This window comes from Ambystoma mexicanum, chromosome 2q, assembly GCF_040938575.1.
Source record: "Ambystoma mexicanum isolate Mex_15411 chromosome 2q, UKY_AmexF1_1, whole genome shotgun sequence".
In the NCBI taxonomy this organism is placed as follows: Eukaryota; Metazoa; Chordata; class Amphibia; order Caudata; family Ambystomatidae; genus Ambystoma; species Ambystoma mexicanum.
The window spans coordinates 1,453,292,876-1,453,307,045 of record NC_090924.1 but is presented as its reverse complement, the minus strand read 5'-3'; positions in this window follow the sequence as shown (position 1 = coordinate 1,453,307,045).

The window sequence follows — 14,170 nt, the reverse complement described above, 5'->3', positions numbered from 1 at the left end:
ACAAGGTTCCTGCAACGTATGCTGTTATGTCTCCAGCCCCTCACCCCCCAGGCTTCTGGTTCAGGACAAGCTTCCTGCAACCTATGCTGTTCTGCCTCCAGCCCCTCACCCCACTGGCTTCTGGTTCAGTACAAGGTTCCTGCAACCTATGCAGTTCTGCCTCCAGCCCCTCACCCCCAGGCTTCCGGTTCACTACAAGTTTCCTGCAACCTATGCTGTTGCCTCCAGCCCCTTAGTCCCTGAGGCTTCTGGTTCACTACAAGGTTCCTGCAACCTATGCTATTCTGCCTCCAGCCCCTCACCCCCAGGCTTCTGGTTCAGTGCAGGGTTCCTGCAACCTATGCTGTTCTGCCTCTAGCCCCTTACTCCCAGGCTTCTGGTTCACTACAAGGTTCCTGCAACCTATGCTGTTGCCTCCAGCCCCTCAGCCCCCAGGCTTCTGGTTCAATACAAGGTTCCTGCAACCTTTGCTGTTCTGCCTCTAGCCCCTCAACCCCCCAGGCGTGTGGTTCAGTACAGGGTTCCTGCAACCTATGCTGTTCTGTCTCCAGCCCCTCACCCCTAGGCTTCTGGTTCAGTACAGGGTTCCTGCAACCTATGCTGTGCTGTCTCCAGCCCCTCACCCCTAGGCTTCTGGTTCAGTACAGGGTTCCTGCAACCTATGCTGTTCTGCCTGCAGCCCTCACCACTGTGCTGTTCTGTCTCCAGCCCCTCATCCCGCAGGCATCTATTTCACTACAAGGTTTGTGCATCCTATGCTTTTCTGTCTCCAACCCCTCACCCCCAGGCTTCTGGTTCAGTACAGGGTTCCTGCAACCTATGCTGTTCTGCCTCCAGACCCTCAGCCCTATGCTGTTCTGCCTCCATCCCCTCACCCCCCAGGCTGCTGGTTCAGAACATGGTTCCTGTAACCTATGCTGTTCTGCCTCCAGCCCCTCATCCCTGTGTTATTCTGTCTCCTTCCCTCACACACAGGCGTCTGGTTCAGTACAAGGTTCCTGTAACCTATGCTGTTCTGCCTCCAGTCCTTCACCCCACAGGCTTCAGGTTCAGTACAAGGCTCCTGCAACCTATGCAGTTATGCCTCCAGCCCCTCACCCTCAGGCTTCTGGTTCAGTACAAGTTTGCTGCAAACTATGCTGTTCTGCCTACAGCCCCTCACCCCCAGGCTTCTAGTTCAGGACATAGTTCCTGCAACCTATGCTGTTCTGCCTCCAGCCCCTCGCTCCCAGGCTTCTGGTTCACTACAAGGTTCCTGCAACCTATGCTGTTGCCTCCAGCCCCTCAGCCCCCCAGGATTCTGGTTCACTACAAGGTTCCTGCAACCTATGTTGTTCTGCCTCTAGACCCTCACCCCCCCAGGCGTGTGGTTCAGTTATGGGGTCCTGCAACCTATGCTGTTCTTCCTCCAGCCCCTCACCCCACAGGCCTCTGGTTCAGAGCAAGGTTCCTGCAACCTATGCTGTTCTGCCTCCAGCCCCTCACCCCACAGGTTTCTGGTTCAGTACAAGGTTCCTGCAACCTATACTGTTCTGCATAAAGCACCTCACCCCCAGGCTTCTGGTTAAGTACATGGTTCCTGCAACCTATGCTGTTCTACCTCCAGCCCCATGCCTCAGGCTTCTGGTTCAGTACAATGCTCCTGCAATGTATGAGGTTCGGTCTCCAGCCCCTCACCCCTCAGGCGTCTGGTTTAGTACAAGCTTCCTGCAACCTATGTTGTTTTGTCTCCAGCCTCTCACCCCCCAGGCTTCTGGTTCAGTACAAGGTTCCTGCAACCTATGCTGTTCTGTCTCCAGCCCCTCACCCCCCAGGCTTCTGGCTCAGTAAAAGGTTCCTGCAGCCTATTCTGTTCTGCTCCCAGCCCCTGGGCTCCCAGGCTTCTGGTTCAGTACAAGGTTCCTGCAACCTATGTTGTTCTGTCTGCAGCCCCTCACCCCCCCAGTCTTCTGGTTCAGTACAAAGTTCATGCAACCTATGCTGTTCTGCCTCCAGCCCCTTGCCCCCCAGGCTACTGGTTCAGTATAGGGTTCCTGCAACCTATGCTGTTCTTCCTCCAGCCCCTCACCCCGCAGGCTTCTGGTTCACTACAAGGTTCCTGCCACCTATGCTGTCCTGCCTCCAGCCTCTCACCCCGCAGGCTTCTGGTTCACTACAAGGTTTCTGCATCCGATGCTGTCCTGCCTCCAGCCCCTCACCCCACAGGTTTCTGGTTCACTACAAGGTTCCTGCAACCTATGCTGTCCTGCCTCCAGCCCTTCACCCCACTGGCTTCTGGTTCAGTACAAGGTTCCTGCAACCTATGCAGTTCTGCCTCCAGCCCCTCACCCCCAGGCTTCCGGTTCACTACAAGTTTCCTGCAACCTATGCTGTTGCCTCCAGCCCCTCAGTCCCTTATGCTTCTGGTTCACTACAAGGTTCCTGCAACCTATTCTGTTCTGCCTCCAGCCCCTCACCCCCAGGCTTCTGGTTCAGTACATAGTTCCTGCAGCCTATGCTGTTCTGCCTCCAGCTCCTCACCCCCAGGCTTCTGTTTCAGTGCAGGGTTCCTGCAACCTATGCTGTTCTGCCTCTAGCCCCTCACTCACAGGCTTCTGGTTCACTACAAGGTTCCTGTAACCTATGCTGTTGCCTCCAGCCCCACAGCCCCCAGGCTTCTGGTTCAGTACAGGGTTCCTGCAACCTATGCTGTGCTGCCTCCAGCCTCTCACCCGCTAGGATTCTGGTTCACTACATAGGTTTCTGCAACCTATGCTGTTCTGCCTGCAGCCCTCACCACTGTGCTGTTCTGTCTCCAGCCCCTCATCCCGCAGTCATCTGGTTCACTACAAGGTTTGTGCACCCTATGCTTTTCTGTCTCCAGCCCCTCACCACCAGGCTTCTGGTTCAGTACAGGGTTCCTGCAACCTATGCTGTTCTGCCTCCAGACCCTCAGCCCTATGCGGTTCTGCCTCCATCCCCTCACCCCCAGGCTGCTGGTTCAGAACACGGTTGCTGTAACCTAACCTATGCTGTTCTGCCTCCAGCCCCTCATCCCTATGTTATTCTGTCTCCTTCCCTCACATACAGGCGTCTGGTTCAGTACAAGGTTCCTGTAACCTATGCTGTTCTGCCTCCAGCCCCTCAGCCCGCCAGGCTTCTGGTTCACTACAAGGTTCCTGCAACCTACGCTGTTCTGCCTCCAGCCCCTCGCCATCAGGCTTCTGGTTCAGTACAAGACTTCTGCAACCTTTGCAGCTCTGTCTCCAGCCCCTCACCCCCAGGCTTCTGGTTCACTACATGGTTGCTGCAACCTATGCTGTTTTGTCTCCTTCCCTCACACACAGGCGCCTGGTTCAGAACAAGGTTCCTGCAACCTATGCTGTTATGTCTCCAGCCCCTCACCCCCCAGGCTTCTGGTTCAGTACAAGGTTCCTGCAGCCTATGCTGTTCTGCCTCCAGCCTCTCAACCCCCAGGCTTCTGGTTCAGTACAAGGTTCCTGCAACCTATGCTGTTCTGTCTCCAGCCCCTCACCCCACAGGCTTCTGGTTAAGTACATGGTTCCTGCAACCTATGCTGTTCTATCTCCAGCCCCATGCCTCAGGGTTCTGGTTCAGTACAATGCTCCTGCAATCTATGAGGTTCGGTCTCCAGCCCCTCACCCCTCAGGCATCTGGTTTAGTACAAGCTTCCTGCAACCTATGTTGTTCTGTCTCCAGCCTCTCACCCCCCAGGCTTCTGGCTCAGTACAAGGTTCCTGCAACCTATGCTGTTCTGTCTCCAGCCCCTCACCCCCCAGGCTTCTGGCTCAGTAAAAAGTTCCTGCAGCCTATTCTGTTCTGCCCCCAGCCCCTGGGCTCCCAGGCTTCTGGTTCAGTACAAGGTTCCTGCAACCTATGCTGTTCTGCCTCCAGCCCTGAGCCCCCAGGCTTCTGGTTCAATACAAGGTTCCTGCAACCAATGCTGTTCTGCCTCCAGCCCCTCAGCCCCCCAGACTTCTGGTTCACTACAAGGTTCCTGCAACCAACACTGTTCTGTCTCCAGCCCCTCGCCCCCAGGCTTCTGGTTCAGTACAATACTTTTGCAACCTATGCTGCTCTGTCTCCAGCCCCTCACCCCCCAGGCCTCTGGTTGACTACAGGGTTCCTGCAACCTATGCTTTTTTGTCTCCTTACCTCACACACAGGTGTCTGGTTCAGTACAAGTTTCCTGCAACCTATGCTGTTATGTCTCCAGCCCCTCACCCCCCAGGCTTCTGGTTCAGGACAAGGTTCCTGCAACCTATGCTGTTCTGCCTCCAGCCCTTCACCCCACTGGCTTCTGGTCCAGTACAAGGTTCCTGCAACCTATGCAGTTCTGCCTCCAGCCCCTCACCCCCAGACTTCCGGTTCACTACAAGTTTCCTGCAACCTATGCTGTTGCCTCCAGACCCTCAGTCCCTGATGCTTCTGGTTCACTACAAGGTTCCTGCAACCTATTCTGTTCTGCCTCCAGCCCCTCACCCCCAGGCTTCTGGTTCAGTACATAGTTCCTGCTAACTATGCTGTTCTGCCTCCAGCTCCTCACCCCCAGGCTTCTGGTTCAGTGCAGGGTTCCTGCAACCTATGCTGTTCTGCCTCTAGCCCCTCACTCCCAGGCTTCTGGTTCACTACAAGGTTCCTGCAACCTATGCTGTTGCCTCCAGCCCCTCAGCCCCCAGGCTTCTGGTTCAGTACAGGGTTCCTGCAACCTATGCTGTGCTGCCTCCAGCCTCTCACCCCCTAGGATTCTGGTTCACTACATAGGTTCCTGCAACCTATGCTGTTCTGCCTGCAGCCCTCACCACTGTGCTGTTCTGTCTCCAGCCCCTCATCCCGCAGGCATCTGGTTCACTACAAGGTTTGTGCACCCTATGCTTTTCTTTCTCCAGCCCCTCACCCCAGGCTTCTGGTTCAGTACAGGGTTCCTGCAACCTATGCTGTTCTGCCTCCAGACCCTCAGCCCTATTCTGTTCTGCCTCCATCCCCTCACCCCCCAGGCTGCTGGTTCAGAACATGGTTGCTGTAACCTAACCTATGCTGTTCTGCCTCCAGCCCCTCATCCCTATGTTATTCTGTCTCCTTCCCTCACATACAGGTGTCTGGTTCAGTAAAAGGTTCCTGTAACCTATGCTGTTCTGCCTCCAGCCCCTCAGCCCGCCAGGCTTCTGGTTCACTACAAGGTTCCTGCAACCTACGCTGTTCTGCCTCCAGCCCCTCGCCATCAGGCTTCTGGTTCAGTACAAGAATTCTGCAACCTTTGCAGCTCTGTCTCCAGCCCCTCACCCCCAGGCTTCTGGTTCACTACGTGGTTCCTGCAACCTATGCTGTTTTGTCTCCTTCCCTCACACACAGGCGCCTGGTTCAGAACAAGGTTCCTGCAACCTATGCTGTTATGTCTCCAGCCCCTCACCCCCCAGTCTTCTGGTTCAGTACAAGGTTCCTGCAGCCTATGCTGTTCTGCCTCCAGCCTCTCAACCCCCAGGCTTCTGGTTCAGTACAAGGTTCCTGCAACCTATGCTGTTCTGTCTCCAGCCCCTCACCCCCCAGGCTTCTGGCTCAGTAAAAGGTTCCTGCAGCCTATACTGTTCTGCCTCCAGCCCCTTGCCCCCCAGGCTACTGGTTCAGTATAGGGTTCCTGCAACCTATGCTGTTCTTCCTCCAGCCCCTCACCCCGCAGGCTTCTGGTTCACTACAAGGTTTCTGCATCCTATGATATCCTGCCTTCAGCCCCTCACCCCGCAGGCTTCCGGTTCACTACAAGATTCCTGCAACCTATGCTGTCCTGCCTCCAGCCCCTCACCCCACAGGCTTCTGGTTCACTACAAGGTTCCTGCAACCTATGCAGTTCTGTCTCCAGCCCCTCACCCCCCAGGCTTCTTGTTCAGTACAGGGTTCCTGCAACCTATGCTGTTCTGCCTCCAGCCCCTAATCCCCAAGGATTCTGGTTCAGTACAGGGTTCCTGCAACATATGCTTTTCTGCCTCCATCCCCTCACTGCTCATGCTTCTGGTTCACTACAAGGGTCTTGCAACCTATGCTGTTCTTCCTCCCGCCTCTTGCCCCCCAGGTTTCTGGTTCACTATAAGGTTCTTGCAACCTATGCTGTTTGCCTCCAGGAACTCAACCCCCCCCCCACCAGGATTCTGGTTCATTACAAGATTCCTGCAACCCATGCTGTTCTGTCTCCAGCTCCTCACCGCCAGGTTTCTGGTTCAGTAGAGGGTTCCTGCAACCAATGCTGTTTTGTGTCCAGCCCCTCACTCCCCAGGCTTCTGGTTCAATGCAGAGTTCCTGCATCCTATGCTGTTCTGTCTTCTTCCCTCACACAAAGGTGTCTGGTTCAGTACAAGGTTCCTGCAACCTATGCTGTTCTGCCTCCACCCCCTGAGCCTCCCAGACTTCTGGTTCACTACAAGGTTCCTGCAACCAACGCTGTTCTGTCTCCAGCCCCTCACCCCCAGGCTTCTGGTTCAGTACAATACTTTTGCAACCTATGCTGCTCTGTCTCCAGCCCCTCACCCCCCAGGCTTCTGGTTGACTACAGGGTTCCTGCAACCTATGCTGTTTTGTCTCCTTCCCTCACACACAGGCGTCTGGTTCAGTACAAGGTTCCTGCAACGTATGCTGTTATGTCTCCAGCCCCTCACCCCCCAGGCTTCTGGTTCAGGACAAGCTTACTGCAACCTATGCTGTTCTGCCTCCAGCCACTCACGCCCCCCCACCAGAATTCTGGTTCAGTACAAGATTCCTGCAACCTATACTGTTCTGTCTCCAGCTCCTCACCGCCAGGTTTCTGGTTCAGTAGAAGGTTCCTGCAACCAATGCTGTTTTGTGTCCAGCCCCTCACTCCCCAGGCTTCTGGTTCACTGCAGAATTCCTGCATCCTATGCTGTTCTGTCTTCTTCCCTCACACAAAGGTGTCTGGTTCAGTACAAGGTTCCTGCAACCTATGCTGTTCTGCCTCCACCCCCTGAGCCCCCATGCTTCTGGTTCACTACAAGGTTCCTGCAACCAACGCTGTTCTGTCTCCAGCCCCTCACCCCCAGGCTTCTGGTTCAGTACAATACTTTTGCAACCTATGCTGCTCTGTCTCCAGCCCCTCACCCCCCAGGCCTCTGGTTGACTACAGGGTTCCTGCAACCTATGCTGTTTTGTCTCCTTCCCTCACACACAGGTGTCTGGTTCAGTACAAGGTTCCTGCAACGTATGCTGTTATGTCTCCAGCCCCTCATCCCCCAGGCTTCTGGTTCAGGACAAGCTTCCTGCAACCTATGCTGTTCTGCCTCCAGCCCCTCACCCCACTGGCTTCTGGTTCAGTACAAGGTTCCTGCAACCTATGCAGTTCTGCCTCCAGCCCCTCACCCCCAGGCTTCCGGTTCACTACAAGTTTCCTGCAACCTATGCTGTTGCCTCCAGCCCCTTAGTCCCTGAGGCTTCTGGTTCACTACAAGGTTCCTGCAACCTATGCTGTTCTGCCTCCAGCCCCTCACCCCCAGGCTTCTGGTTCAGTGCAGGGTTCCTGCAACCTATGCTGTTCTGCCTCTAGCCCCTTACTCCCAGGCTTCTGGTTCACTACAAGGTTCCTGCGACCTATGCTGTTGCCTCCAGCCCCTCAGCCCCCAGGCTTCTGGTTCAATACAAGGTTCCTGCAACCTTTGCTGTTCTGCCTCTAGCCCCTCAACCCCCCAGGCGTGTGGTTCAGTACAGGGTTCCTGCAACCTATGCTGTTCTGTCTCCAGCCCCTCACCCCTAGGCTTCTGGTTCAGTACAGGGTTCCTGCAACCTATGCTGTGCTGTCTCCAGCCCCTCACCCCTAGGCTTCTGGTTCAGTACAGGGTTCCTGCAACCTATGCTGTTCTGCCTGCAGCCCTCACCACTGTGCTGTTCTGTCTCCAGCCCCTCATCCCGCAGGCATCTATTTCACTACAAGGTTTGTGCATCCTATGCTTTTCTGTCTCCAACCCCTCACCCCCAGGCTTCTGGTTCAGTACAGGGTTCCTGCAACCTATGCTGTTCTGCCTCCAGACCCTCAGCCCTATGCTGTTCTGCCTCCATCCCCTCACCCCCCATGCTGCTGGTTCAGAACATGGTTCCTGTAACCTATGCTGTTCTGCCTCCAGCCCCTCATCCCTGTGTTATTCTGTCTCCTTCCCTCACACACAGGCGTCTGGTTCAGTACAAGGTTCCTGTAACCTATGCTGTTCTGCCTCCAGTCCTTCACCCCACAGGCTTCAGGTTCAGTACAAGGCTCCTGCAACCTATGCAGTTATGCCTCCAGCCCCTCACCCTCAGGCTTCTGGTTCACTACAAGTTTGCTGCAAACTATGCTGTTCTGCCTACAGCCCCTCACCCCCGGGCTTCTGGTTCAGGACATAGTTCCTGCAACCTATGCTGTTCTGCCTCCAGCCCCTCGCTCCCAGGCTTCTGGTTCACTACAAGGTTCCTGCAACCTATGCTGTTGCCTCCAGCCCCTCAGCCCCCCAGGATTCTGGTTCACTACAAAGTTCCTGCAACCTATGTTGTTCTGCCTCTAGACCCTCAACCCCCCAGGCGTGTGGTTCAGTACAGGGTTCCTGCAACCTATGCTGTTCTGTCTCCAGCCCCTCACCCCTAGGCTTCTGGTTCAGTACAGGGTTCCTGCAACCTATGCTGTTCTGCCTGCAGCCCTCACCACTGTGCTGTTCTGTCTCCAGCCCCTCATCCCGCAGGCATCTATTTCACTACAAGGTTTGTGCATCCTATGCTTTTCTGTCTCCAACCCCTCACCCCCAGGCTTCTGGTTCAGTACAGGGTTCCTGCAACCTATGCTGTTCTGCCTCCAGACCCTCAGCCCTATGCTGTTCTGCCTCCATCCCCTCACCCCCCAGGCTGCTGGTTCAGAACATGGTTCCTGTAACCTATGCTGTTCTGCCTCCAGCCCCTCATCCCTGTGTTATTCTGTCTCCTTCCCTCACACACAGGCGTCTGGTTCAGTACAAGGTTCCTGTAACCTATGCTGTTCTGCCTCCAGTCCTTCACCCCACAGGCTTCAGGTTCAGTACAAGGCTCCTGCAACCTATGCAGTTATGCCTCCAGCCCCTCACCCCACAGGTTTCTGGTTCAGTACAAGGTTCCTGCAACCTATACTGTTCTGCATAAAGCACCTCACCCCCAGGCTTCTGGTTAAGTACATGGTTCCTGCAACCTATGCTGTTCTACCTCCAGCCCCATGCCTCAGGCTTCTGGTTCAGTACAATGCTCCTGCAATGTATGAGGTTCGGTCTCCAGCCCCTCACCCCTCAGGCGTCTGGTTTAGTACAAGCTTCCTGCAACCTATGTTGTTTTGTCTCCAGCCTCTCACCCCCCAGGCTTCTGGTTCAGTACAAGGTTCCTGCAACCTATGCTGTTCTGTCTCCAGCCCCTCACCCCCCAGGCTTCTGGCTCAGTAAAAGGTTCCTGCAGCCTATTCTGTTCTGCTCCCAGCCCCTGGGCTCCCAGGCTTCTGGTTCAGTACAAGGTTCCTGCAACCTATGTTGTTCTGTCTGCAGCCCCTCACCCCCCCAGTCTTCTGGTTCAGTACAAAGTTCATGCAACCTATGCTGTTCTGCCTCCAGCCCCTTGCCCCCCAGGCTACTGGTTCAGTATAGGGTTCCTGCAACCTATGCTGTTCTTCCACCAGCCCCTCACCCCGCAGGCTTCTGGTTCACTACAAGGTTCCTGCAACCTATGCTGTCCTGCCTCCAGCCTCTCACCCCGCAGGCTTCTGGTTCACTACAAGGTTTCTGCATCCGATGCTGTCCTGCCTCCAGACCCTCACCCCACAGGTTTCTGGTTCACTACAAGGTTCCTGCAACCTATGCTGTCCTGCCTCCAGCCCTTCACCCCACTGGCTTCTGGTTTAGTACAAGGTTCCTGCAACCTATGCAGTTCTGCCTCCAGCCCCTCACCCCCAGGCTTCCGGTTCACTACAAGTTTCCTGCAACCTATGCTGTTGCCTCCAGCCCCTCACCCCCAGGCTTCTGGTTCAGTACATAGTTCCTGCAACCTATGCTGTTCTGCCTCCAGCTCCTCACCCCCAGGCTTCTGTTTCAGTGCAGGGTTCCTGCAACCTATGCTGTTCTGCCTCTAGCCCCTCACTCACAGGCTTCTGGTTCACTACAAGGTTCCTGTAACCTATGCTGTTGCCTCCAGCCCCACAGCCCCCAGGCTTCTGGTTCAGTACAGGGTTCCTGCAACCTATGCTGTGCTGCCTCCAGCCTCTCACCCGCTAGGATTCTGGTTCACTACATAGGTTCCTGCAACCTATGCTGTTCTGCCTGCAGCCCTCACCACTGTGCTGTTCTGTCTCCAGCCCCTCATCCCGCAGTCATCTGGTTCACTACAAGGTTTGTGCACCCTATGCTTTTCTGTCTCCAGCCCCTCACCACCAGGCTTCTGGTTCAGTACAGGGTTCCTGCAACCTATGCTGTTCTGCCTCCAGACCCTCAGCCCTATGCGGTTCTGCCTCCATCCCCTCACCCCCAGGCTGCTGGTTCAGAACACGGTTGCTGTAACCTAACCTATGCTGTTCTGCTTCCAGCCCCTCATCCCTATGTTATTCTGTCTCCTTCCCTCACATACAGGCGTCTGGTTCAGTACAAGGTTCCTGTAACCTATGCTGTTCTGCCTCCAGCCCCTCAGCCCGCCAGGCTTCTGGTTCACTACAAGGTTCCTGCAACCTACGCTGTTCTGCCTCCAGCCCCTCGCCATCAGGCTTCTGGTTCAGTACAAGACTTCTGCAACCTTTGCAGCTCTGTCTCCAGCCCCTCACCCCCAGGCTTCTGGTTCACTACATGGTTGCTGCAACCTATGCTGTTTTGTCTCCTTCCCTCACACACAGGCGCCTGGTTCAGAACAAGGTTCCTGCAACCTTTGCTGTTATGTCTCCAGCCCCTCACCCCCCAGGCTTCTGGTTCAGTACAAGGTTCCTGCAGCCTATGCTGTTCTGCCTCCAGCCTCTCAACCCCCAGGCTTCTGGTTCAGTACAAGGTTCCTGCAACCTATGCTGTTCTGTCTCCAGCCCCTCACCCCACAGGCTTCTGGTTCAGTACAAGGTTCCTGCAACCTATGCTGTTCTGTCTCCAGCCCCTCACCCCCCAGGCTTCTGGTTAAGTACATGGTTCCTGCAACCTATGCTGTTCTATCTCCAGCCCCATGCCTCAGGGTTCTGGTTCAGTACAATGCTCCTGCAATCTATGAGGTTCGGTCTCCAGCCCCTCACCCCTCAGGCGTCTGGTTTAGTACAAGCTTCCTGCAACCTATGTTGTTCTGTCTCCAGCCTCTCACCCCCCAGGCTTCTGGCTCAGTACAAGGTTCCTGCAACCTATGCTGTTCTGTCTCCAGCCCCTCACCCCCCAGGCTTCTGGCTCAGTAAAAGGTTCCTGCAGCCTATTCTGTTCTGCCCCCAGCCCCTGGGCTCCCAGGCTTCTGGTTCAGTACAAGGTTCCTGCAACCTATGCTGTTCTGCCTCCAGCCCTGAGCCCCCAGGCTTCTGGTTCAATACAAGGTTCCTGCAACCAATGCTGTTCTGCCTCCAGCCCCTCAGCCCCCCAGACTTCTGGTTCACTACAAGGTTCCTGCAACCAACACTGTTCTGTCTCCAGCCCCTCACCCCCAGGCTTCTGGTTCAGTACAATACTTTTGCAACCTATGCTGCTCTGTCTCCAGCCCCTCACCCCCCCCCCAGGCCTCTGGTTGACTACAGGGTTCCTGCAACCTATGCTGTTTTGTCTCCTTACCTCACACACAGGTGTCTGGTTCAGTACAAGGTTCCTGCAACCTATGCTGTTATGTCTCCAGCCCCTCACCCCCCAGGCTTCTGGTTCAGGACAAGGTTCCTGCAACCTATGCTGTTCTGCCTCCAGCCCTTCACCCCACTGGCTTCTGGTCCAGTACAAGGTTCCTGCAACCTATGCAGTTCTGCCTCCAGCCCCTCACCCCCAGACTTCCGGTTCACTACAAGTTTCCTGCAACCTATGCTGTTGCCTCCAGACCCTCAGTCCCTGATGCTTCTGGTTCACTACAAGGTTCCTGCAACCTATTCTGTTCTGCCTCCAGCCCCTCACCCCCAGGCTTCTGGTTCAGTACATAGTTCCTGCAACCTATGCTGTTCTGCCTCCAGCTCCTCACCCCCAGGCTTCTGGTTCAGTGCAGGGTTCCTGCAACCTATGCTGTTCTGCCTCTAGCCCCTCACTCCCAGGCTTCTGGTTCACTACAAGGTTCCTGCAACCTATGCTGTTGCCTCCAGCCCCTCAGCCCCCAGGCTTCTGGTTCAGTACAGGGTTCCTGCAACCTATGCTGTGCTGCCTCCAGCCTCTCACCCCCTAGGATTCTGGTTCACTACATAGGTTCCTGCAACCTATGCTGTTCTGCCTGCAGCCCTCACCACTGTGCTGTTCTGTCTCCAGCCCCTCATCCCGCAGGCATCTGGTTCACTACAAGGTTTGTGCACCCTATGCTTTTCTTTCTCCAGCCGCTCACCCCAGGCTTCTGGTTCAGTACAGGGTTCCTGCAACCTATGCTGTTCTGCCTCCAGACCCTCAGCCCTATTCTGTTCTGCCTCCATCCCCTCACCCCCCAGGCTGCTGGTTCAGAACATGGTTGCTGTAACCTAACCTATGCTGTTCTGCCTCCAGCCCCTCATCCCTATGTTATTCTGTCTCCTTCCCTCACATACAGGTGTCTGGTTCAGTACAAGGTTCCTGTAACCTATGCTGTTCTGCCTCCAGCCCCTCAGCCAGCCAGGCTTCTGGTTCACTACAAGGTTCCTGCAACCTACGCTGTTCTGCCTCCAGCCCCTCGCCATCAGGCTTCTGGTTCAGTACAAGAATTCTGCAACCTTTGCAGCTCTGTCTCCAGCCCCTCACCCCCAGGCTTCTGGTTCACTACATGGTTCCTGCAACCTATGCTGTTTTGTCTCCTTCCCTCACACACAGGCGCCTGGTTCAGAACAAGGTTCCTGCAACCTATGCTGTTATGTCTCCAGCCCCTCACCCCCCAGTCTTCTGGTTCAGTACAAGGTTCCTGCAGCCTATGCTGTTCTGCCTCCAGCCTCTCAACCCCCAGGCTTCTGGTTCAGTACAAGGTTCCTGCAACCTATGCTGTTCTGTCTCCAGCCCCTCACCCCCCAGGCTTCTGGCTCAGTAAAAGGTTCCTGCAGCCTATACTGTTCTGCCTCCAGCCCCTTGCCCCCCAGGCTACTGGTTCAGTATAGGGTTCCTGCAACCTATGCTGTTCTTCCTCCAGCCCCTCACACCGCAGGCTTCTGGTTCACTACAAGGTTTCTGCATCCTATGATATCCTGCCTTCAGCCCCTCACCCCGCAGGCTTCCGGTTCACTACAAGATTCCTGCAACCTATGCTGTCCTGCCTCCAGCCCCTCACCCCACAGGCTTCTGGTTCACTACAAGGTTCCTGCAACCTATGCAGTTCTGTCTCCAGCCCCTCACCCCCCAGGCTTCTTGTTCAGTACAGGGTTCCTGCAACCTATGCTGTTCTGCCTCCAGCCCCTAATCCCCAAGGATTCTGGTTCAGTACAGGGTTCCTGCAACATATGCTTTTCTGCCTCCATCCCCTCACTGCTCATGCTTCTGGTTCACTACAAGGGTCTTGCAACCTATGCTGTTCTTTCTCCCGCCTCTTGCCCCCCAGGTTTCTGGTTCACTATAAGGTTCTTGCAACCTATGCTGTTTGCCTCCAGGAACTCAACCCCCCCCCCACCAGGATTCTGGTTCATTACAAGATTCCTGCAACCCATGCTGTTCTGTCTCCAGCTCCTCACCGCCAGGTTTCTGGTTCAGTAGAGGGTTCCTGCAACCAATGCTGTTTTGTGTCCAGCCCCTCACTCCCCAGGCTTCTGGTTCAATGCAGAGTTCCTGCAACCTATGCTGTACTGCCTCCTTCCCTCACACAAAGGCGTCTGGTTCAGTACAAGGTTCCTGCAACCTATGCTGTTCTGCCTCCAGCCCCTCAGCCCCCAGGCTTCTGGTTCAATACAAGGTACCTGCAACCTATGCTGTTCTGCCTCCAGCCCCTCAGCCCCCAGGCTTCTGGTACACTACAAGGTTCCTGCATCCAACGCTGTTCTGTCTCCAGCCCCTCGCCCCCAGGCTTCTGGTTCAGTACAATACTTCTGCAACCTATGATGCTCTGT